The sequence below is a fragment of the Sebastes umbrosus genome, chromosome 22 (assembly GCF_015220745.1).
Source record: "Sebastes umbrosus isolate fSebUmb1 chromosome 22, fSebUmb1.pri, whole genome shotgun sequence".
NCBI classification, from domain to species: domain Eukaryota; kingdom Metazoa; phylum Chordata; class Actinopteri; order Perciformes; family Sebastidae; genus Sebastes; species Sebastes umbrosus.
The window spans coordinates 5,205,020-5,229,065 of NC_051290.1; the positions used below are offsets into that span (position 1 = coordinate 5,205,020).

The 24,046-nt window shown below is 43.9% G+C and overlaps 1 protein-coding gene across 15 annotated transcripts in view; it reads right to left on the reverse strand.

Annotated features, from left to right (window-relative positions):
* Positions 1 to 24,046, reverse strand: part of nrxn2b (neurexin 2b) — a 794,249-nt gene that overhangs the window by 180,278 nt on the left and 589,925 nt on the right. The window lies entirely within an intron of this gene.

Sequence of the window (24,046 nt, forward strand, 5' to 3'; positions counted from 1 at the left end):
GTTCTTGGCCCTGGACTCAACTTTGCCCCCCACCTTCCCTCCCCACTCCCTCGTAAGACAGCAAAGAAAATATACAAATCATGAAATGAAATAATAATGTGGCTGGAGCTCCCGGAAGACATGAAACTAAAATGGCCTTTGTCTGTGCACGTGACACAGTGTGTGTGTGTGTGTGAGAAGCAGAGGGCTGGAGTGTGCAGTGTGTGTGTGTTCTTTGAGCTGAGACGGTAAATTATTTACAGTCTCGAGCCCCTGAAACTGCCACCACTGTGCTGGGGAGAGCCAGCGCCTCAGGCAAACAACCCTCCTCTCTCTCTTTGTTACCTTCTCTACCTTTGCTTCCTGCCTCCTTCCTGAAAACTCTCAGCATTTTCTCCGTATCGTAGCAGATAGCGTTCGTTCACGTGATGCCTTCAAGTTCCTTCTGTGAAAATTAAGCTTTTCAAACTCTATGACTTCAAGGGTTTTGGTCGCAAATAATTGATTTGCTGGGAAACCAACCCGTTCTCACTCCTGACTCGTCAAATACCGCAGTTTGGTCAGTGTCCCTCGGCTTTGGAAACCGACGCACTGAAGCACCCTTTAGTAACAGCATGTGACGAACCAGGCTTTCAACTAACTCCAATGTAAACCCAAGCCGCAGCGTTAGTCAACAGTCGGCGCAAATGACGTAGTATTAATAGCGTGAGAGTCTGTTCAGGGCGGGTGGAGTGGTGGATGGGTCAAACAAACACAAGACTTTAAACCAGGAGACCGCTGTTTGTGTCGCGTGTGAAACTAAAAGTAACGTTGAATTATTTTGTCACGTCAGTCTAAAGTCACGTGACTCGTCGGTATTGTCAGTCCTGTGAGTCACGTGAGTCGTTAGTATCGAGGCCCGTGAGTCACGTGAGTTGCTAGTCACGCGCATCGCTGGTATCTTGAGTCACATGAGTCAGTAGTCAAGTGACTTGTTAGTATCGTCAGATCCATGAGTCACGTGAGTTGCTAGTCACTTTAGTCGTTAGTATCGAGAGCTCAGTGAGTCACGTGAGCCGTTAGTATCATCAGCTCAGTTAGTCACTAGTCACGTGAGTTATTGTCAACCACGACCGTTTCCTAACGATAACTAAGTGGTTGTGTGGCCTGAAACTAACTCCCTGTTTTGAAAGGACACTATGCATATAACGAGCACATATTGACACGACTCAGAGGAACAACTAAAGAGGAGCCAATCCAGCGAGACTAGGTAAAGGATGAGCCCCTCAACTTCGATCAATTCCTCTATTTTCTTGTGACACCATTGCAGCAAAGGAGCATTGCATCTCTTACAGTCCCCTTCTCCTTCTCTCTAGGGGCTCACAGTTGGCACAAGAAACCCAAGAGTGGGAGGAGGGAGGGGTGAGGCTGCGGTACAAAATGTAGAGTGGAGAGGCGAAGAAGCGACCGAGCGAGTCGCCGTGTTTCTCTTCCAGGCCTTTGATGTGCTGGGAGACTGGAGGAGAGGAGAATAGAGGAGGGGATGGAGAGGAGGAGAAGGACGGTGCTGCGGGGAAGGTGTGTGTCGACGAGTTGAGGTGGTTTCATTTCGTGCCAGCGTGGGGCTTCTCTCCGAGCAAATTGGCTCCAGCGATTGAAAGTCAGTGAGGTGAGTGAGAGGAACAGCGAAGCTGAGGTGCCCGCGAGATGGGGCGGGAGATTTCCCAGGGCTCTTTTCTCTCTTTCTCTCTCTACCTTCTTTTAGTTTCTTTCACCCTCCTAAGCATTTTCTTCAAGATATAATATACCGCAGTAACATCATACCCTCTTCAGTGCAGGATCGAAAATAACAGACCCTTCCCAATGGACTCCCACGTTTAAGACTCAAGCTGCGTTTAATAGCACCAGACAAGGATGTGCGGTTGCAGTTGCTATCACCTGTTACAATATCCTCTCAATGACCTCAACCAAGCGGGATAATTCAATTTGTACGCCCAGGTTCTCATAGTGTAAAGGCCTCTGGACAATTCACAAAACCCTTTTTTGACCTGCGACCCTTAATGACTAACCAAGTTCTAATCTTTACCGAGCAGGATTACCAAACATCTGAGGGATATAGTAAACTTTTAATATGAATCTTTTACTATGAATCTTCAGATCTGTGACCTTTCATAAAGCGCTTACAATCTCCTGCGCGTTCCGTATTCATTTTGAAAATGTCAAATGAAGTAAACTCAGAGGAGCTGTATGCTGCATTCAGAGCGTATCTATGCTTCAGAGACTGCCTGCAAGCGGCTCCCAACGTGAGCCGGCGGCTAGCAGCTAACAGTGCTAACAACGCGGTGTTACGCTTCTGTGCCGCAGCCGATTAACTAGCAACTCACTGCAGTACACAGCACATGCAGCCGCACCTGCTACCACAACAAAAAAACAGAGACGCTCTGATTACAAAACACACAGAAGGAGAACGACTTCATTCTCTGCTCAGGTAGACATTACTCTATATCTTTACATGGCAAATAGTTGTTTGATGCTCTGGACATCGTATAGAGCACCTTTAAGGAAAATGACTGTGGGGTTTGTTATATTTCAGGTGCATATGTTACAATAAAGCTCTCTGATGTGATGGAAAAACACATCCTAACTCATCATATACTGACGCTTTGTCAGACCTCATCACTTTTCGGGCGAAGTAAACACAAAGCTTAATGTTGCGAATTAAACAAAAACACTTGCTTAGGTTCAGGCAACAAAACTACTTAGTTAGGATTAGGAAAAAATAACATGGTTGGGCTTAAAACTACTAGGTTTGTGCAGTGAAAATGTCACTGAACGTTGTGAACACGAACGAACAGCTGATTGTAACGTGACGCACGGGATACGAACAGCGGTCTCCTGTCTTCCATCCAACCTCCAACCTTGGAAATGGAAAGCCTTGTTCGTCTCATACCGATGCTAAAAGGTGCCTTGTGCTTCGGTATCGAACGCGGATGGCCGTGACAAAGCGTCGGTATTCAACGCCCTGGGAGTGAGAACGGGCTGGATGGAAGCTGAGAATCTGCACAAATTTGATTAAATGTGAATTTAGATAATATAAGGCCAACTAATGTAGACCTTTCCTCTTCAAGTAACAGATACAGTGGTCAAAATGCATCATGCCTGTGAAATCAGAGCTAGAACCATCACGCTGTGTTGGCTAATCAGCTAGAGCAGCAGCAGAGGAGCAGCAGTCCCAGCAGCGGAGGAGAGATCCTTGGTTTCAGCACCACGGACAGCTCCCCCCGGGCTGCTGCAGCTTGTTCACACTCGCCAGGCCAAACACAGGTCTGGACCGGGATAAACAACACCGCGGAGGATTGTCCCCCGTCTCATGTCCCGTGTTTCACCGCCGCGGCCCGGTGCACACACACATCCCTAGAAGCATGCCGGTTATGTGTGAAGGGAGCCCTGGGAAAGATGACACGGCTTTTCCATTAGGTGAAGTGGTAGGGTGAGTGTGTCTAAACAACAAATCTCCATTTCTCTTCGGGGCAAAACTCAGAGGGTCAGCTTGTTAAGTGAAGTGCTGAAGTATGAAGCATCTTTTGCAGCATACCACAACTTTTAAATTGTGCTGTAAGCCAAATCTATTTAGAGGAAAAAATAAAAGCTAAAAACACTTTGACATGCGGACATGAGGAGCCGGGGATTGAACCACCAACCTTGTGACGACCCACTCTACCCCCTCAGCCACAGCCCGCCCCAACTTTGACCTTCCATACTTCCTGTAGTTGTGAGCACATAATAGTTCTTCTGTAACATTTTGGGTTATAACTCTAAAAAGCTGACTAGTTAAAGGTGCTAAATTTGAAATTCAGAGCATTAATATAGCAGCAAACAACTATAGTCTAGAGATATAAAGTCATGTCTACCTGAGCAGAGAATGAAGTCGCTTTGCTTTGTTTACATAGCCGGGTCGGCCCCAGGTGCATTTAAGTGCATGTGAGTCTCTCCGTTGTGCAATGCGCTCATACGGCGGTTGCAGCTGATAAAGGAGTCGTCGACGCCGTAGAAGCGTAACGCCTACAAGCGCCTACTCACAAGTCAAGTCTCTAGACGCTTCGCTCACCTAGAACAGTAGGCGGAGATCTCCGATTGTCTGGTATTCTATTCTATTCATTCTAGGGTAACGGAAACACAACGATTCTTATTTTCAGGTGATTATACACAAAAAAAACCTTCTTATTAATATTATATTCTGCCAATATATCTTCCTAAATGCTCCACATTGGCCCTTTAAGTACTGTATAGTAGCCTAATTGTGGAGACATCTGGTCTTCCTATATCTGGCAGGGACACATACGTACAACTTTGCTTTCAAACTAGCTTTTGGGCGAATGACAAAAAAGATAATGAGGTAAAGTAGAGTCCAAAGTTATCTGCCTGTGCATGCTTCAGATACCACCGGCATGCGTTATGCATTTAAAAAAATAACTGATAAGGCCTGCTGTTGATGCGCTCTGGTTGCCGCCTATACTGTTTGTTTTGGCCCTCATTCCTCTTTGTCTCCAGACCTCTGCCCATGTAACCACCAGCTGTTTCTTGGTCTCTCACTTAGTCGTTACGTGTCTGACGCTCCCCTTTCCGCCCATCTGTTTGTAATTCTGCACGTCTATCACCCTGTCCTTCGAGTAGGCTAAACACACATCCACACACACACATGTTCGGTTTTTCATTAAATATACCAATGACAGAATTTGACAAGCTCTCCCAGCTTTTTTAATTTAGAGCCGGTGTCCGCCCACCTCCTCAGAGAGCCGGTCTAAAACCTGTCACTGCCAACTGTCGAGGGATGACAAGGTAATTAATAGCGTTTCACTACGATGCAGCCAACTCTTTTAGGGAGCTGGACGGACCGGATGGGCTGAAAAAACAGGTAAGCATATGGAGCGAGGAGAGATTGGGAGGCGATGACGAGCAGGAAATATGGACAGCAGGAAGAAGAAAGAGGAGCAAAAATAGTTCAGTAAAGCAGACGGATGCCCTCTCTCTCTCGACACTAATCGCCGGATGCAGAGGATGCTGATATAAATGTTTTGACGCCAAAACAAACAAGCACAAATCAGATTTTCCCATATCCCCGGAGCAGAGCCTCTCTGACGGCACCCTGTGATGGAAAAGCTGCCTAAAGATGAGGGGTAGCTGTGGACGTTTTATGAAGCCATTAATCAGCGGGGCAAGCACCCTCAGAAATATTTAGTATCTCTAATGCGGGCCAAGCTTGCCACCGTGTTTGATCCATCTCTCTTGATGAAGCGTTATCCAGTGATGTATAGATTGGGAGGGGGGGGGGGGGGGGGGGGGGGCATATATGCACATTCTGCAGAGCGGAGCGATCAATGGTGCTAAAGGGCTGTCCCCAACCTCTTTGATAGATCGCTGATGTCGTTCATAAAGCCAGCTGCCCAAGCTAAAACTAATTCGGCGTGGGAGAGGCCGGCAGCGGTCCGAGGCCAAAGATGCGTCAGCTGGAAGGTAGAAATATGATTCAGTTTACACAAAAAAAGTGCAGATGTTCTTAGAGGATTCAAAGAATTGAAAGCAGTCAAAAGCTTTCAAATGATATTCCAGCCTTTTATTTTGTTTAAAAACCCCGTAAGGTGTGTTCAGAAAGCTGATCCCGGAACGTATTATAGTAATATTACTGCTTTCCCCGGCAATGACTAGAGAAGTGACTTACTTACTTCCTGTAATCCAATGCAATAGTCTGGTTTGATCTCCACTGTTTTCTTTCATAATGCCAAATAAGATGAGCAGTGGTAGAAACGTCTCTCTCTCTGGGTGGACATATTCTCACTGTTTTTTTTTTGTTATTCAGTTCAAAGAGATAAGAACAATGCTGCACATCAAAGTTATCCGGTTTCCCCGGTGATCCGCAGGGAAAGAAAAACACACTATGAGTCATCCTAAGTTTGGAAGAGAAGAGAGGATGTAATAGCCAATTTTTGGGCGATTTAATGCAGAAGCACAACAACTAGATGACGAATAAATGAGTAAATGTTGCTCCTGGTACCGCTGACCGGATGTAGGGGGGAAAAATTGCTCGTGTGTGGCGCTATGATGGTTGCAAAACACACACATCCACGCGCACCCTCTCCAAATGTCACAACATCATTATCATGCAGTATTGATCCCGGCGAGGGTGATCCATTTGAATCCCAATCAGGATGGATGCGACAGCTCTTTGGCTGCTGCTCGCCGGTCCCGGCAGTAAACACAGTATCGTCAGTCTCGTCACGACCGCGGACGCCCACAAAGACGCTGGAATCTCCCTCTAAAACATCCACTGATTGGAAGCAGAATACCTGAGCTCTCTCTCCGTGTGTGTGTGTGTGGTTGTCACGCTGCAGCGTTCACCTTCAGGATGGAATATCGCTTTTATCGGATCAACTCGGCTTACGGGTGTTCCTGATGAATCTATATTCATAATCCTGAATGATGTATTGACTGCATGATGGCGGTGGCTACGTTATATAGCAATTGGTCATAACCACCCCCTCTAGTCCGTCACACCACCCTAACAGCTGGGAGCGCCTCCAGGCATGTAGAGCTGGCATGACGACGGCACAAAGGACAACACAAACGGGGAGCTAATCATCCCCAATTACATCTCGAGTGTTAGTATAATGCTAGATCATGCTTCGCAATAGGCGCGATATCTTTGACCTTTAAGTCTGGCTCGCGCAACGTCTGGTCTCCCCGTTTGATCAAAAGCATATATTTAGGCTCTGCTCCGCCACACTTCTGGAGCTGACATCTCTATAATGCTTCGTGCATGAGCTTTGCTAGACTCTATTCTTTCCTCCCTCTGATCTTAACGCTAAAAGATATTCTTAAAGATAATCAGAGATAATCTTGTCTCTCCTCTCAATCACTGTGATCTTGTCTATTCGGTGTCATTAGTCTGCCCGACTCCCCTGTTTCCTTCAATCACTTTTACCATTTCAATTTTCTTTTTTTTTTTTTCTTCCCCCTTCCTTCCTCTCCTCTCCTCTCTCGCTCGGTCTCTGAACAGTGCATTAGCATCACCGATGCCACTCAACAGTTCAAGTGCTCTCCGTCTCTCATTCTTTGCCTCTCCCTTTGTCTCCTCGGTCTCCTTCAGTTCTCCAACCACTCTCCCAGTGGCAGCCAATCACGGGCCCAATGAGTGGAAGGTGATCAAACTCTACGGCAGGTGTTATTATCTACACACGGATAATAGACTCACACACATGCATGCATACTTAACCCGCTTTAGTCTTTCTGGCAACCATGCTTGCTTATTGCTCCCCAACACCATTAATATTATCCAGGTCTATAGACTACACAAAATCAAAAATATGTATGTTTTTTGGGCAAGCCAAAGCTGCAGAAATGTAAAATGTCTCTAATTATTGTTGACCATGTTGACCTTTTTACAGGCTGTGTTTGGAGATAAGACCAGGGCTGCGGCCAAATAGTCAAAAAAGGTACATCCTATGTCTTTTCCTAGCCACTTTACCTCGACTTCGATGGACAACACATTCTCACTCCCAGCTCACCAATTACCGCCCCTTGGTCAGTGCCCCTTGGCATCGGAGACCGACCCACTTGCGTTACTTTTGGAAATGTCAGTGTCCTTTCAAAATAAACTTCTGTTTTCACAGGTAGTTAGGTTTAGGCAACACAACCACTTAGGATTAGGGAAACGGTCGTAGTTGACGTAATCTTCACTGACTAGCGATTCACGAACTGACTATACCAACGGGTCTAATGACTGACGTGGCAAAATAAGTCAACGTTACTTTCAGTTTCGCGTGCGACACGAACAGCGGTCTCCTACATTTGTCCGGCACATCCACCACCCCTCCCATCCGCTACGCTCCGCCCAATCAGCGGTATTTGTCGAGTTTGGAAGGGAGTGAGACTGGGTTGCAATGGAAAACGCCATGAGGTCCAGGGTAGATGTGAAGGAGAATTCCTTAAGGACTTAGGAAAAGACAGCCGTGGTATTAAGAGAATCCGACTGCTCTTACACTAAGCTATGTAATTATGGTACGTGGTGCTGCCGCAAGGAATTGTGGGACGCCATTATCTCCTTTTCTTTTGTAAATGATGGTCCAGAAAGGAAGCATCGAAGCACCTTTCCGTAGCGTTTAGATGATTCAACCAGCTCTTATGGCTGCTACTTAGATACTGCCAAGTCATTTCACTCAGTTAGGAACCTCTCTAAGCAGAAAAGGTTATTCAACCGCAGCCCAGATGTTCATCCAGGGCCAGAGTTCAAGCATGTGATCTGCAGGGGAAGCTGGGAGGCTAAGTGTTTTCTCCCCGTTGTCTACCGAGCTGAAGGCTCCAGCATACAGCCCATAAAGTACAGCATAGGCATCATGTGAGCTCTATGTTCCCACACCAGTGCTTATTTTAATGGACCTCGCTTTCAGGGGAGAAATGAGAAACAGTTTTTGGCTGCGTGCTCGAGCTAAACTTCTGCGTTGCCGGTGACATATTGTATTTGGGTAGCAATAATAAGCCGCTAATGAAAAATGTTGGCGAGTAATGTCGGGCATATTAAAAATCAAACAACTGCGGCAGTCTGCGGTGAGGCTAACCCACCAAAAAAAGAAAAAAGGGAAATATGGATAGCTGCATCTACTTTGCATCAAAGGGCCGAAGCGCGGAGATTCTCATTACGGCTCTTCTTCCGTTTCATCACTTTCATCCCGAGGCCATCCACCTCCCAAAGACAGATAACAGAAGCACCCCAAATATCTCTTTTAAAGAAACTACTTAAGAATCCTCAGTCAAAGAGAGAGAGAGAGAGAGAGCGGGAGAGGGGCTGCGAAGAGTGTGAAGATCCTCTCAAATAATTAAGGAGTGGTGCATGCATTGCAGATAATGAGTTTCTAGCATCACTGGCTACACAGTATTCCCCTGTCTTATCACCTTCTGCTGTCACTCACTAATGAAGTTGCTATTTCCAATTACTGCTCCCTATTAGGAATCATTATTAAGCCTGGGCTGTTATTATGGTTGCTTCGGAGGCCGGAGATGTGGTACGCACAACACATCAGTCAAACCGCAGCCTCACTATAAGAGTAGTCTCAACAGATTTTAGAGGCTTTCAGGTTTTAATAAAGAAAGAAAGAAAGTGACCTTCTTGGTTTAGAGTTTTAGACGAACGCATACGTGAGAAATTCACCCACAGTTTTAGATTCATGGACGGAGATTACTAAACTCTATCAACGCTGCCAACATTATTAAAATAGTCAATGTTTACAGTCTTTAATTGAATACAAATTTGTGTATATTAGATATACATATACATATTATTTTCATCTGCGTATGTCTAAAACTGTGAGTCTGGAACTTGTGCAAGCATACGTGTAAGGGCGTTTTCATTCGAGTGCACTCGCGTCATCATCCACGTTCATTTGTTTCTGTTGAGATCAGCTGTTGTAGTGGCGGAGCATCGCCAAAACACTTCATTCAAACTTCACAGAAACAAAATAAAACTCACCAAAACCGTCGTCGTTAGTGTTTCCTACAATCAACAACTCTGGTTTGGTCGAAATGAACAGCTGAGCAGCTCTTGACCATTAAACGAGCTAAATAAAATAACAAACATTATCCAACCCAAACGGCTATTATTGTTGATATTTTAAGGAACCTCTCGTCTGTCTTCCTGCTTCATCGCCCAAGGCCGTGCAGTTCAGAGGATGAGATCGGTGCATGCTGCGTGCATATACAGATTTCGGAGGAATTACTCGCGTTAAATAGCGGTCCTCTTCGATGTTTTGGTACAGTTGGCTTTCACACCTGATGCGAACCGTACCCGAGTACACATGAACCGTATTCCAGACCACCTTTTCAAGTGGACTCCAGTACGGATCGACAAACCGTGCCCGAGTACGGTACGGAGCCTTCACACTAATCAAACGAACTGGACTTCGGGGTACAGTGTACTCAGATCCAGGCTCGGGTCCCTGATGTGAAAGCACCCTAAAACTGTGAGGTCTGGAACTCACACATGCATACGTCTATAAATGTGGGTGAGCGACGGCTCTCCGGCTCTGCTATCAAGCTTGTTGTTATTGTCAAGCTTGAGTGGAAATGTTGTTCTGCATTCTGAAGCCAGACCTTTCGCATTTCAGATCTGTATGAAGAATAAAGCACTTCATGCTTTAGAAGTAAAGTCTTGTTCTTCTGTATCTCAGTTTTTGGTTCCTAATAGTAGTTACTTATTATAGTTCTAGACGTCTTAACAAAGAAGAAAAATACTTTTAGAAGAGGAAATAACATATTCTTCTTCTTTCAAGTGAATAGCTGAATACATAGGCAATAGAACACACCCTTACTTAATGCAATACACATGGTGGCAGATGTTCAATCAATCAAACTTTAGATAGATGTAACTGTCATTTCGCTGACTTTATGACTCCCTACTTGTTAGAACTACTTTTTTGTATTTACCATTATCCCATAGTTGTTTGCGGCAGTAATGGCAGCCCTCTAAACACTTCCTGTTAAAGAGCTCAGTCACTTTATCTCCCATTTCTACACCCATGTCTTTTGTTCACTGTTACTTTTTTTGAACTGCTCTGGTTAACCGACTGAACGCAGAAGGCACAATGTCGTGTCGAGTTACTTCCAGTGCAGCTATAATGGAGTCTGACAGTAGAGCAAGTTTTTGGCGATGTAAAACAACGGCGCTCAACCTCATGTTTCAGCATCATCACCTCAGAATGGCTCATCTTACTACATGTGCGCGGATGAACCCGTCATAGAAGAGGCATATTTCACCCTGACGGTAGTTCGGTAGACCAGAAAACCCCAATGCCACTCAGCGCTCACACACAATCCTCATCCTTCACTGCATGCATCACTTATACAGTTTCACTGTCTTCATGTGTTTAACCTGGCCTTAGCAAGTGAGCTACATGTTTTTCTGTGTGTGTCTATGTGTTTCCAACAAGGTGCACGTCTGCCGCAGTGTGTGTAAGTGGGTATTTGTGCCGAGCACCTGACACGTGTGATCATTACTGTCCGCAATCAGTGGCCTGTCCGCTCCGATGCTGCACCTGATCAATCTCAATGCCGGGGACTCTCCCCTCCGCTCTAACACGTCGCGGTCTTTCCAGCGAGGTGTCACAACACACAGGAACAGAACACAGGCCGACGGGATGGAGGAAAGATGGGCAAAAGGTACAGCTCCCCTGGGAGAGCATGCAGCAATGCGGGTCAAGGGTTAGCCATATGTATAATTAATTGGTGCCTGTGCTTACAGTATGTATTTGTTGCACAGATACACAGTGAAGTTACACGACCACCAGTTTGCATTAAAGAGAACCTTATTATGCGTGTGTTTTGGGTTTCTACTAGAACATGTTTACAGGCTTTAATGTTCAAAAACATGCTTTACTTTTCTCATACTGGCCCTGGAAACTCCACTGTTGTGATTGGTCAACCAAACCAAACTATTTGGACTCCAGCTCCGCTCTAATTAGCTTTGTTTGAGGGCAAACTAGTCATTATGTAAATGTGTTACTTTGTGACATCACCACGTTATGGAAGAAAAGGCGGGGCTTCAAGCAAGGCAGGCAGTTCAGGAGCAGTGTTTCTGTAGGGGAGAGGAACTCCCTTTTAGTGTAGACTTTGGGTTTTACAACTTGACACAAAAAACTAAATAACACACTACAGGAAAGGGAAAAAGCACAACAGCATATTAGGTCCTCTTTAACAGCAAACACCAGCAAAGAGCTGTGTATGTATTGGCTGGCAGCTACTGTAAGTGTTTGTTTACACTGAGGGACACATTTGCTAAGTCCTGCTTTCCAAATGCATTGTTCAATTAAGGAGCGGCGTGCTATTTATCAACCAGGCACAGAGGAGCACTGTGTGCAATCATAGCACCTCTCCCGCTTCATTTATATGCATTTAAAGGGAGAGTCGCGCAAAGATGCGATCAGTATGGTTTAGTGCTCTTCCTGATGGATTCCCGCAATTTACAAGAGTCGGTTTTTGGTGGGGGAAAATCCCTGCCTCTAAAAGCAAGGCGCAAGTATGTGCAGGGACGCTGTGTCGGGTAGGAGGAATTTAAATGAACCTGCGTTGCACATAAATCTCAGTGACAGTAGAGGAAAGGGTGAGCGTACTGCAAAAGCGTGCAGGGGAGAAAGAAAAAGACCACCGATAATAAATCAACCTCATGTAACTATGTCATAACGCCAAACAAAGTGTGGACATCGACTGGAGCCTGATGTCCTCCCAGTCGCTAATCCAATATGGCGATAGCATTAACTAGAGAGCAGTTGGTGTTGATAATGTAATTTGCCGCTGCCTTAGGAAGTCAAAACCTAATCACGTGCACAAACAGAAAGGAAGGCGCCACACTGAATTTGTACTTTGCATTCTCAGAGGCGGAAAAACTGGTTCTAAATTCAGGCTGAAGTTTATCAGACATTTAAAATAGGGCCGTCAAAGTTAACGCAAATATTCACTAATTTCTTTAACGCATTAAGGCATGAAACCGTGACTATGTCCCACACCTGAACACCAAAAAAGAACCCAAGACTGAAAGAGAAATGAAGGACAGTAGTGAAAGAGGGAAGGCAAAGGCGACTGTTCTCCACGAGAGAGGATCCTTGGGCAATTCAGACTCCGTCCAATCAGTGCTCATGTGTTCGTCTTTCAGCTCACATGAATAAACCCTCACTGCTATTATCACAATTTATCATGCCAGAGCTAAAAATTGACCGTGGAGAAGTGGAAAGTATAGCGTGGGAGCTCGCAAGGTGGTGGGTCAACGCAGTACTCCAGAGGGTTAACACTCGCACTGATATTCATGCCCGTTTGTTTAAAAAGACAAAAGGGAGACGGAGTGAGAGACGAGGAGTGAACAAGGCTGTGTGACTGTAGTGATGCATGAGTGGCTATTTCTGCTCTCAGTGCCTCCACCTCCCCTGAAGGACGTGGCGGAGGATGTGGAGTGGGCCGAGCGCCCGAGGAAACCAAGGTAAGAGAAATGTATAAGCAGGAGAAATGACAGTGAGCCATTACAGTCGATTCAATTTGTTTACACGGGCGACGTGTTGAGTAAACAGGATTTCAAGGTGTTCTTCATGGATTGTTATAGGACAGGAAACGTGATAATACTAGTTTGGTGAGCAAGCTAGTAACATTCAAGACAGAATCCACCAAATGGCACCAAAAGGGATAGAGTCGCCCTGCTTTCCAAGAAAAAAAAAATAGTGGAGCGCAAAACTGTATTAATGAAAAATAGTGGGATGCTTTTGTTCACTTTGCAAGGTTAGATCAACCTCATCACATCATAAGCCACCGTTAAACACCGTGGTAACGTGAGCCATCCAGTGAAAAATACCACCCTATTTGCCACTTATATCTCAGAGAATATAATAGTTTTTTTCTTGTAAATGTACGACTGAATTTCGCCCCATTTGTGAGGTTTTTTTCTCGTAAATTTACGACTTTAATCTCCGAAATCCTTTTCAGAATATGACCCCCCTCCCTCCGGCTCCGTAAGTATTTTGTTTTACCTACACTGGCCCTTTAATGCGCCGTTATATATCATAACTCCCCATTATAAGTGAGTAAATGTTAGCTACCTCTAAAGCGATGAATTTCTCTTTTTTACTAACAGTTTCTGTCAGTTTGTAAAACCTGTTGTGAAATCTGCCTCAATTTGTATTTGTTCCCTGCAAAAACGCAATTTCCTTTCCCTGTTGACATGTTAAAGCAAAACCCGTATGATTCTTGACTTTTAGACGAGTTAATTTGATCTTAAACATGAAGTATTGGCGCCAAATTATGGACACCTTCAAACTAGAGCTACTAAAATCTTGGCACTGACTTTCAAAAACCCTCCGAGCAAGTGCTCTTGAAGGCAAAAATGCAGCGTGTGCAAGCAAACGCAAACAAACACAAGCACAGACACTTAATCTGCAATACTCTCCAAAGAGAAAACACTTACACAATAAAACAGCGATTACTCTGAGCTAATTCAATAAGACCCAGCTAATCATTTGTCCCCAATCTATTGCACTACAGCGTCTTTGAAAAAAAAAAAAAAAAGACGCCTGTGTCAGTGAAAAGCAGCCCATGCCACCAAGGACAAGTGCTTTGCTAATTTCACAGAGGGGCCGGGCCCATCTGGCGTGTAGCTACGCCGCCGACAACAATAGGATGACCTCAGCCAAATCGCAGAGAACTACCGCTCTGTCTCCCCCTCCCATTTAACGCACTGACAGACACGAGTCTTCGTCCTGGGAAACCACAATGTCCTTGTGAGCAGAGGAGAGATGGTCTTCAGAGAGAAATAACGACAACGTATCTGGAGATGGAAAGACAAGTATCTCCTTTTTATTACCAGACGAGTCACGAATCCCTTAATATACAACCTCGAGTTTTATAATGCAATTATGAACTGAGACATTTCTAGGACACAGGGAACAACACATTTAGCTGTGTAAGTCTCCTTTTTTTGTATCTTCTCACCATCCTCTGCCTCCCTCTCCTCCCCTCCATCTTTTCAATGTTAGGATGTCAATAAAATCTACACGGATGACTGACTTTTCTCCCACACATTGTATCATTTGCTTCTCCAGCGATCCAATAATCATTTATACCTGTGATGGCATCAGTCAGGGGAAGCTAATAACCCGATCAATACTGGTGATGTGTGTAGCCAACACTGGCCAGCTGTGTTGGCCAGTAAAATCAATCCAAGCCAAGTGCTCCGATTGGCGTCTACTGGGAGTAGAAGAGGGGGCGTAATGAAGGTCCTGCTATCCAGAGCTTATATGTTCTGGTTGTGTCAGGGGACGAAGATCTGTGAACAGATTGTGAGTATCCTTTCTGAGTAAGTCAATGACTACACTCAGCCAGTAAATTATTATACAAGTACAAACATACACAAATTAATAGGAGATGGGCTTGTAGAAAGTCGAGGCTCTTACTCCCAACGTGTCAAATACCAATGCTTGGTCAGTGCCCTTCGGTGTCTGATACGGACTCATGAAGCACCCTTTAGCTCCTGCACAAGAAAGACCTGGCTTTCAAATAACTCCAATGTAAACCCGTCCATCATTATTAGAAATGCAGAGGAAAAGATAGTAGTAGTAATACTAGTAGTAGAGACAGTAGGAGCAGCAGCAGGAGCTGCAGTAGTAGTAGAGGCAGTAGGAGCAGGAGCTGTAGTAGTAGTAGTAGTAATATAAAAATAGTAGATTTACACTATAGAGGTTTTATTTTGAAAAAAAAAATATTGTCCTGAGTTCCCTGTGGAGATACCTTCTGGGGCTTTTATTTTGAAAAAAAGGTCCCTCCCCAGTAACTGTTAACATATAGTGAGAGTTGGGGGCTTTTATTTTGAAAAAAAGGTCCCTCCCCAGTGCCCTGTTAACATATAGTGAGAGTTGGGAGGCTTTTATTTTGAAAAAAAGGTCCCTCCCCAGTGCCCTGTTAACATATAGTGAGAGTTGGAGGCTTTTATTTTGAAAAAAAGGTCCCTCCCCAGTGCCCTGTTAACATATAGTGAGAGTTGGGGGGCTTTTATTTTGAAAAACAAGCCTCATCATAGTATAAACAGTGAGAAAGTCCGCAAACAAACACAGACTTTCACCCATTGTCAAGTCAAGACAAGTCAACGTTGACATATTTTACCTTAGTTTAGTTACGTAAAGTACATACCTAACTAACGCCATGCACCTTCAGTAAGTTATGTAACAAGCGTACTTATTTTCCGTAAAAAAAAAGTCCCTATTTTAACCCAAACCAGGATCTTTTCCTAAACCTAACCAAGTAAACCTAAAAACTAAGTAACATTACGTTGGAAGTTTATTTTGAAAAGACACTGTTGGCTATGCATGTAACAAGCGGAAACTGTACATTTCCTGTAAACAAGGAAGTTTATTTTGAAAAGACACTATGCACGTAAAGAGAGGAAACTGGCACGCCATCCCTGACTCATCCAAAACTGATGCCAGAGGGGTATCCAGAGCGTCATAGTTTAAAGCATAGGGCTACTGACCAAGCGTCGGTGTTTGACGAGTTGGGTAAGTAGTACGTTGCTAATAAGCAGGACATCTGTGCTTACAATTTTCTTGTTGCCAAATCCTGTGATGGACCCGCTTGCTGAATCAGTGTCCCTTTAACTTGACCTCTCCCTGCCACTTCCTCCAGCTTTCATCTCAATTGGGTTTCTATTGTCTCCTGAGGATCGATGCTAAGCAGGCGTCAGGAGCGAAATGCTAACTCCTGTGGCTGTGTTCTTAATTAACGCTGTCATTAGAAGCTACCTGTTTCAGCGCTCGGCTGCAAGTGGCATAAAGAAAACAATCTTAACCATCTGAACTTTAACAGCTTATCTGAATTCACAGTGATTAGCAAGATGTGACTTTATTTGACACAACTGAAAGCTCATTAAACAACTTCAGCTGTGGCAGTCTGATGCTTGTTGAACATCACATCTTTATTGTTTTATTAAAAACGAAAAGTCTACTGTAAGCTCTATTGTACTTTAGCACTGAAAAAAAATCTGTTCAACACAAAATGAATGGATCTAATTTTGGAATAATAGGACTGATGCAGTTATTAAGCTATATTAGGAATGTGTGGGCATGTTGCATGTGTTTCAGGGACAGAAAATCTGAGCATGCTACATGGTGGGTGGGTGTAGTCATGCAGTCTGACTGTGCGAGAGTGTGTGCATGTGTGTTCTTCCAGCACAACAGCCTCACAGCGGTCGAGTCCTGGGGAAAAGCGAAAGGCCTGCCTCCTACGTTTACAATACAAAGAGACCGCACTGTGCACGCTGCTGCGCTCGCTATTGACATTGATGGTAAATCCAGACACCCCACCACCACCACACATCCCTTTACTAGCCCTCTCCGCTCTTTGAACGTGCTGTCACCTACGCACCGCTGCTTAAAAAACACACTGCTGATGTTCTCTCTATACAAGGACTTATTTGGCTTTAAAGAATAAGCAGGCATTGTAGACAAAGCCTCCCATGATAGCCTTCCCCCGCAGAGGTTATGTACAACTTCGCTTTCTTCTCTAATCTCCAGATACTGCTTAATAAAAGCTCCGTTTGGAATATGCTTTTTTTTCCCCCACATCACATCCTAATTCTCTGAAGCTGTTCTCAGATCATTTATCAAGACTATGTTGACGTGAATCATTTGGAATCCGTAAGATTAGATTACGTCTTTGCTAGGCCGGGTTTATGAAAGCAGCCTATGGAAGTAAAACCAGAACAAACCTGCAGAGGTGTGTCGGAAGTTTTTCGGCCAATTCAGCATGTTGAATCGGCAGCGGAGCTCGTCGATGAGAGAAATCAATCTGATTGGCGGCTCAGCTTAAACAAATCAGTGCACGAAAAGAGAAACGGAAGTGAGGAAGTAGTCTTTGCGGTGTGTTGAAGTGCAACTTTTTGGCCAAGACAAACGCTGGTGGCCTTTGTCGCCGCTAGTTCTCTGATTTCGGGTTGCAGTGTCTAGGCCCTTAAAGCCCCACTGTAGCACCCCCAAGTGAATCATTTGGAATCGGTAAGATTTGGCTACGTCTTTGCTAGCAGCATAAATCCCCAATGGAAGTGAAACCAGAACGAACCTGCTGCAGTTTGTACATTAGCTAAGGCTTTATTTGCCACCTTAAGGCCCTGACACACCAAGCTGTCGGTCGGCTGTATCATAACAACGGCTTGTATATCTGCAGTCCTCGGTCTTCCAGTTTCCCTTTTTGAATGACAAATACAGAGTATCGCCACCTGCTGGTGTGGAGAGTTATTTCCTCTCACGCAGGTGCAGAACGTACGTGGTAGTTGGCCTTTGGCTGTAGTCTTTGCGATGCGTTCGAGTGCAACTTTTTGGCCAAGACAGAGGCGACGTGAGCCGTTGCAACTGCTGGCGTTCGTCGCCGCTAGTTCTTTGATGTCGGGTTGGTGTGTCTAGGTCCGTAAAGCCCCACCGTAGCACCCCCAAGTGAATCATTTGGAATCGGTAAGATTAGGCTACGTCTTTGCTAGCAGCATAAATCCCCAATGGAAGTGAAACCAGAACGAACCTTCAGCGGTGCGTGTGCATTAGCTAAGGCTTTATTTGCCACCTTAGGCTGAAAACCAATGAGGTCCAAAAGTGAAGTGGCTGTGTAGGTCTATAGCCAAGAGGGGAGAGAGGGCACTTGTGAATAATTCACCAGGCAGCTTCAGAGTTGAGTCAGTGGCATGAGTTGAAGGGTGGACATTGGCCAGAACTCTGCTGCGTTTAGCTAAATAGTTGATGGCTTCAATCAGCAGCTGACACGCTCTCAGCTCAGGCAAAAATGATACATGGTAAATAAGAAGAAGCTGCGAGATGAAAGAGAGAGGGAGGCAGAAAGAGAGTGATGAAGGGTGGGATGGAGTGGAATATGGGGTAAAGAGGGGAGAAGAGCTCAACGATGTGCTGATATGCGTCTTCAAACTGTGTGGCTGAATTCACGCTGTATTTTATGTACATACTCAGCTGAGAGCTACCGCCTACATAGTGTTTCTGGTTTTACAGTTTCACCCATTTGCAAAATCAATTTCCCTTTTTTATACTGGAACATTTCCTGGTTTATGGGAGCTATGAAGGTGAAGAATGGCCGAAGGGTAGAGCCCCCTCTTTCCTCTCTCTTTGGTACCAGACCAAAAACCCCTTCAGGTCTAAACTGGTTGCTCATTTCTCACTTAGAGATTCTCTTGTGAGTTCACTTCCAGTTAATATTAAAGCCTTGTTCTTACCTGCAGCAAAACCTTACAAATCAATTCATACATGCTGAGTTTTTTGTCTATTAGCTGTATGGTAATAAAAAGCTACACTACACCTGTGTAATGCATATGAGATGCTAAGCTGCTGCCTTACTGCCTCAGTGCCTCCAAGTACCCCAAAGCACCAATTGCATTTGCTCTGCATTTCCTTCACCCTCCTTGAATTTCCGTGCTTGCCTATCGATTGTTTGGAGCTACTCTCAGCTTCCCCCTCTCACAAGGCCTCGCTCTGTGATCGCTGGACCTAACCTGATTGGTGTCACCTGTGGGTTAGAAACATGAGTTCACAAGCAGAAACCGGATACAGAAAGAATGTATGGGTGTGGAGGAAAGAGGATAGGAAGATGGGTGACCACCCAGCTGCTCCTCCTAATTCAGATGATTAGACTGTTGCCAGGCTTTATCAGTCGTTATAAGCACCATAGATGTGGGTCAGTAGGGGCCTACTACACCCACTAGTAGGTTTTATCAGCTATTCACATGGTAGATCAACGAAAGAAAATATAAAAGAACCTGACAGCAACCTCTTTTAGTTTTGGCCTAAACCTAAAGAAGTTGTAGTTTTATTTCCTAAGTTGTAGTTTTTGTTGCCTAAACCTAAAGAAATTGTAGTTTTTGTTTTGCCTTAACTTAAAGAAGTTGTAGTTTTATTGCCTAAACCTAACTTTTTTGTTTTGTCAAACCCACATGAGTTATAGTTTTGTTGCCTAAACCTAAAGAAGTTGTAGTTTTTTTGCCTAAGTTGTAGTTTTGTTGCCTAAACCCAAAGAAGCCTTTTTATTTGTGTTAAAAATGTGACGTTTCATTCAGTTTTATAACATGTTAGAACGTGTTACTTTTAAGTTTCACTTTCACTTTTACAACTTAGTAGGTTCAGTAGGCCCCTAATGACTCACGTCTATTGTGCTTATAGCGGCTGATAATGCCTATTTAATGGCCTGATAACAGTCAAATTGGGTGACTAATCTTAGAGAGGAAAGCGAGAGAGTGAGGGAAGAGAAAGCTGGTGTCAGTGAGAAAATATATGTGCGCATGCTAATAAGCCAGCTGGGCTAGACAGATGTGTTAAAGAAACTGCCAGAGTTGATATTGTTGTGCAGTGCGGTGACAAGGATGGGCTAATCCAGCTAAATCCCTAAAGAAGGCATCCACTGAAAGGCGTCTACGAGGACTGACTGCTCAATTACACCAGATGAGCTCTGTGTATATGACAATTAATGTTAAATACCAATAATACAGGAGACGTTAAACTAGCTAAAATAACAGTTTGAATTCTTGTCTGACCAGAGGTTAGTCAGTCACCCAACACGTCATGTAGGTGCTTTAACCACATGGTGATATAACTATTTTTTTCAAGGTGTTACAGGAGATCTGAATGTAGACGGGATGACAGTGCACACAATGGCTTATGTGCCCAATTACCTTCATTGACAGGCAATTTTGCTCGAAGCTGGCAGCTATTAACAAGCCATCACCTCCTGTTGGCAAGACCGGTTCCAAATAAAGTCCCCCCCGCAGAGATAGAGTAAGTGTAGTGACCTCCAGCACACTCAATTATGGAATCATAATCCAGGATGGTGGGCAGCCCTGACTAACTCCTAATTGGTGGTCTTTTTATGTATGAGGTTAGCTTTAAGATGGAGCGACGGCGCTGTGGGGAAATCAAGGCCTCTCGCCAGGCCTGTCACTCAACCGCAATTGCTTAAGACTGAATTACTTTCCATCCTCAAACAGATTGGGTCATTACTGTGCATTTCGTCTCTGCTCTTCCTCACACCCAACACGCTTCTCCCGGAGGTATTTAATATTTTATTGTGTCTAATCATATATATATTTACAGATCCTAAAAAAGACAGATGATGTCAGAGCTCACAAAACGAATAAAAAAAGGGCTGCGATCAATATTAGAATCTCAAGAAAACAGGGTTTTTCATAAACACATCTGTTGCTATGACGCTTTCCAACAAAAGCAATATCCTTTACTTCACATCGAGAGATAAACTTTGATCGAGCTGGCAGTCAAATACAACAGCGGGCTGCAGGTGTCATATTCTAAGCAAGGTCTTACGGATAAAACATATTGGATTGTAGAAAAAACTGTTTATATACAGCCGGACCTACATAACATCACATATCTGTTTTAACATTACAGACCTGGTTATTGGTGTAACTGTAATGTCTCGCAGCTAATAGTGCGTGTTCTACCTGACTAACTTAAAGACAAATCATGCAACGCAGTCGTCAGAACAAATTATAGTATTGAGCGCTATAAATAAATATAAATTATTATTATTATTATTATAATATAAATATGTTTCATATCAGCCTCGTATCACTCTTGCAGAAACGCACAATGCCATCAACACTACTACTACTACTAAGCAACAAAACTACTTGCTTAACGTAAAAAAAGACCATGGTTTGTGTTCAAATAATAACTCAACAACTTAGATAGCAATGTAACAAGTGTAACAACGTTACCCTCACAGGTACTGCATTTAGCATAAAATATATGCTCAAATCATAACATGGCAAACTGCAGCCCAACAGGCAACAACAGCTGTCAGTATCTTCACTCTAGCTTTAAAACTGAGCCCACTACAACCTAAGAATATGTGGCGTTAAAACAAATTTCTGTTACTATCTCGTTAACTTTGACAGCCCTAGGTATTATACCACGTGTCTTTGAAAAACTGTCGCTCGATATACTACAACATTTGATCTGACCAAATGCAAAAACGTCAACGTTTGACGTATCCGTAGTTTGCAGAAACGTACAATGCCAACACTTTCTCCAGGCAACTGGGCTGAATCATGATATGTACTGTAAATCTCCGATATTTGCAGATGTATGTGAAAAAGATGTGAGGTAAATGTGCTCTCTTAAAAGTTGCTTTATAATCATGCATAAGGCATGAAATAACCACAATAGTTAACGGTATGTCATACACGACCTCATCCATTGTCATGATCTCATGATACTGCGAGACGAATCAGAAGAGGGAAGCAGATCCAGATCATAACACCCGCTTAAGTGCACAATCATGACACACAATCATGTAATATAAAGAACACACAGACAGTCACATACTTCCAGGTGATTACTATGAGATGGATTCCTGCAGTGTGAACGTACATCAAGGCTTTCAGGATGAACAATCAGCGAGGGGGTGACCTCATGTCTGTGTGTAAGAGATTGACAGAAGACTATCAACACTGTAATCCACCGGGGAGTTGTTCTAATACATCTAACCGCCCAACTAATGGAAACCATCTGACAAGCAAACCAGGGCTGATTCCATGTATCAAGAGGGGGCGGGAAGGTGAACGCCAACAAAATGTCAGCTTCAATCACATGTGAATGACAGCCTTCGGTCTTCCACTGCCTTTTCAATAACCCGGCCAACAGAGCCGAGACATCTCCGTCGGCTCATCGCCAGGCCTAAAAAAAACATGTATTTCTTTGCCACTGGTTGTTATCGTGTTTTACTCTCGTCCTCCACTCCTGCTACAGGGCAACTCCACTGCAGACACTGTATAATCTGTGAAGTGGCACTTGGCAGTCTGCAACCAACTAGCCACTCGACAGTAGCCACTTAAAGCTACGCTATGGATGAAAACGGCAGTCCTTCAAGGAAAAAAAATCCACTACTGGATGACAACAAGGACGGGATTCGTGCGTGAAAACAAACAACAAATTCTATTATTTTTACAGTTAACCCTCTGAGACCCACAATAGATCCGTTCGGGTCTTTTAAGGGGAGATAGCAGGTCAACAGTATACGTCCATTCCCATGCTCACGTATGTAAGTTGTTTGGGTTGATACCATTTGTTACAAATATTATGTGCTAAATATAACAATTTTTTGCCACTCAAGAATTGATAAAAATTATCAATAATCCCTCCAAAATACCACATTACTACCAATTTATTGTAAATATAGCTAGGAAAGCCATCCATCCTCTGAATGCTCTAGGTCTCTAGTTTGTGGCTGTAAAGTTTCATGAGGCTGTGATTATCCTAGAGGTCACCACAGGTCATTTTATACAGTGAGGTCAACTTTCATTATAATGAAATGTCTCCTATGGGGACTAACATCATCACACATGAATACAGTTGGGCTCATTGGATCCACAAGAGTCTCAGCTTTACAGTGACACCCAATTTATGCAATTCAAGACTGTTTAGTTTGCAGAAATATTCAAATAAACATTTTAGCATAGGCGAAAATAACACATTTATACTGCATGTGATTATCATAAAGTGGGCATGTCTGTAAAGGGGAGACTCGTGGGTACCCATAGAACCCATTTTCATCCACATATCTTAAGATCAGAAGTCAAGGGACCCCTTTGAAAATGGCCATGCAAGTTTTTTCAAAATTGAACCTAACTTTGGAGCAATAGATTTCTTATGTTTTCTAGTTTCGTATGATATCTACCTTCATTCTAGCTGCTCTAGCCTCTGAAAGACGGGTCTCAGAGGGTTAATATTAAACAAATATTGTAGTCAGTCAAAAGAAAATTGATGGCATATCTGTAATTAAAAATAGCTGAATCATATTCGGTTGAAGAAGTGGTCATTATTGAGGTATAATTAATTATATTTAGAATGTATTTCTTTTTTGCAGCTTAGTGTCATCCCCCACTTGTTCATTCCCCAGTGTCACAGATAAACATGGACTAAATTATTGCGCCATTATTAATTCAACTGAGGAGATTCTATTAGTCGCATGCAGTGGGGGGGAACAGCTTGTTTATCAAACGCCACGCTGCGCTTCAATTAGTGAAGATAGTCCAGCCTACAAAGAGATATACACCGCATTAAGCCGCGGGGGGGAGTCTAAATGTGATAGATCTGGGTAAAGCTTAGCATTACAAAGGCCATGAAGGGGTTCATTTTCATGTGAGAGTAGGGGGGGGAGTTAAGCTGAATAATACAGCGGAACATTAAGAGCACTGTACCTTTCTGTCATTGGATCTTTTCACGACTAAATTGAAAAGGAGAGAAAGCAAACCGGGGCCGGTGTGAAGGAAATGTCAAGGGATATAAAAGGCTAAGAGGTAGCATATACCCGCCGCTCTTTTTCCCACACACGCAGTACATTCCTATCTCTGCAGTCCTTGCCTTTTTTTTTTTTTTTTGACGGCGAGTAATTGCAGGCTGAATCATGAGAAGCATTGGCGTGGAGAAAAAAAACGCTTCAGTGCTCTGACATTCCCCAGTAAAGGTGGACAGGTGACGATGACGCGCGCCATGTGTCTTAATGCAAATGG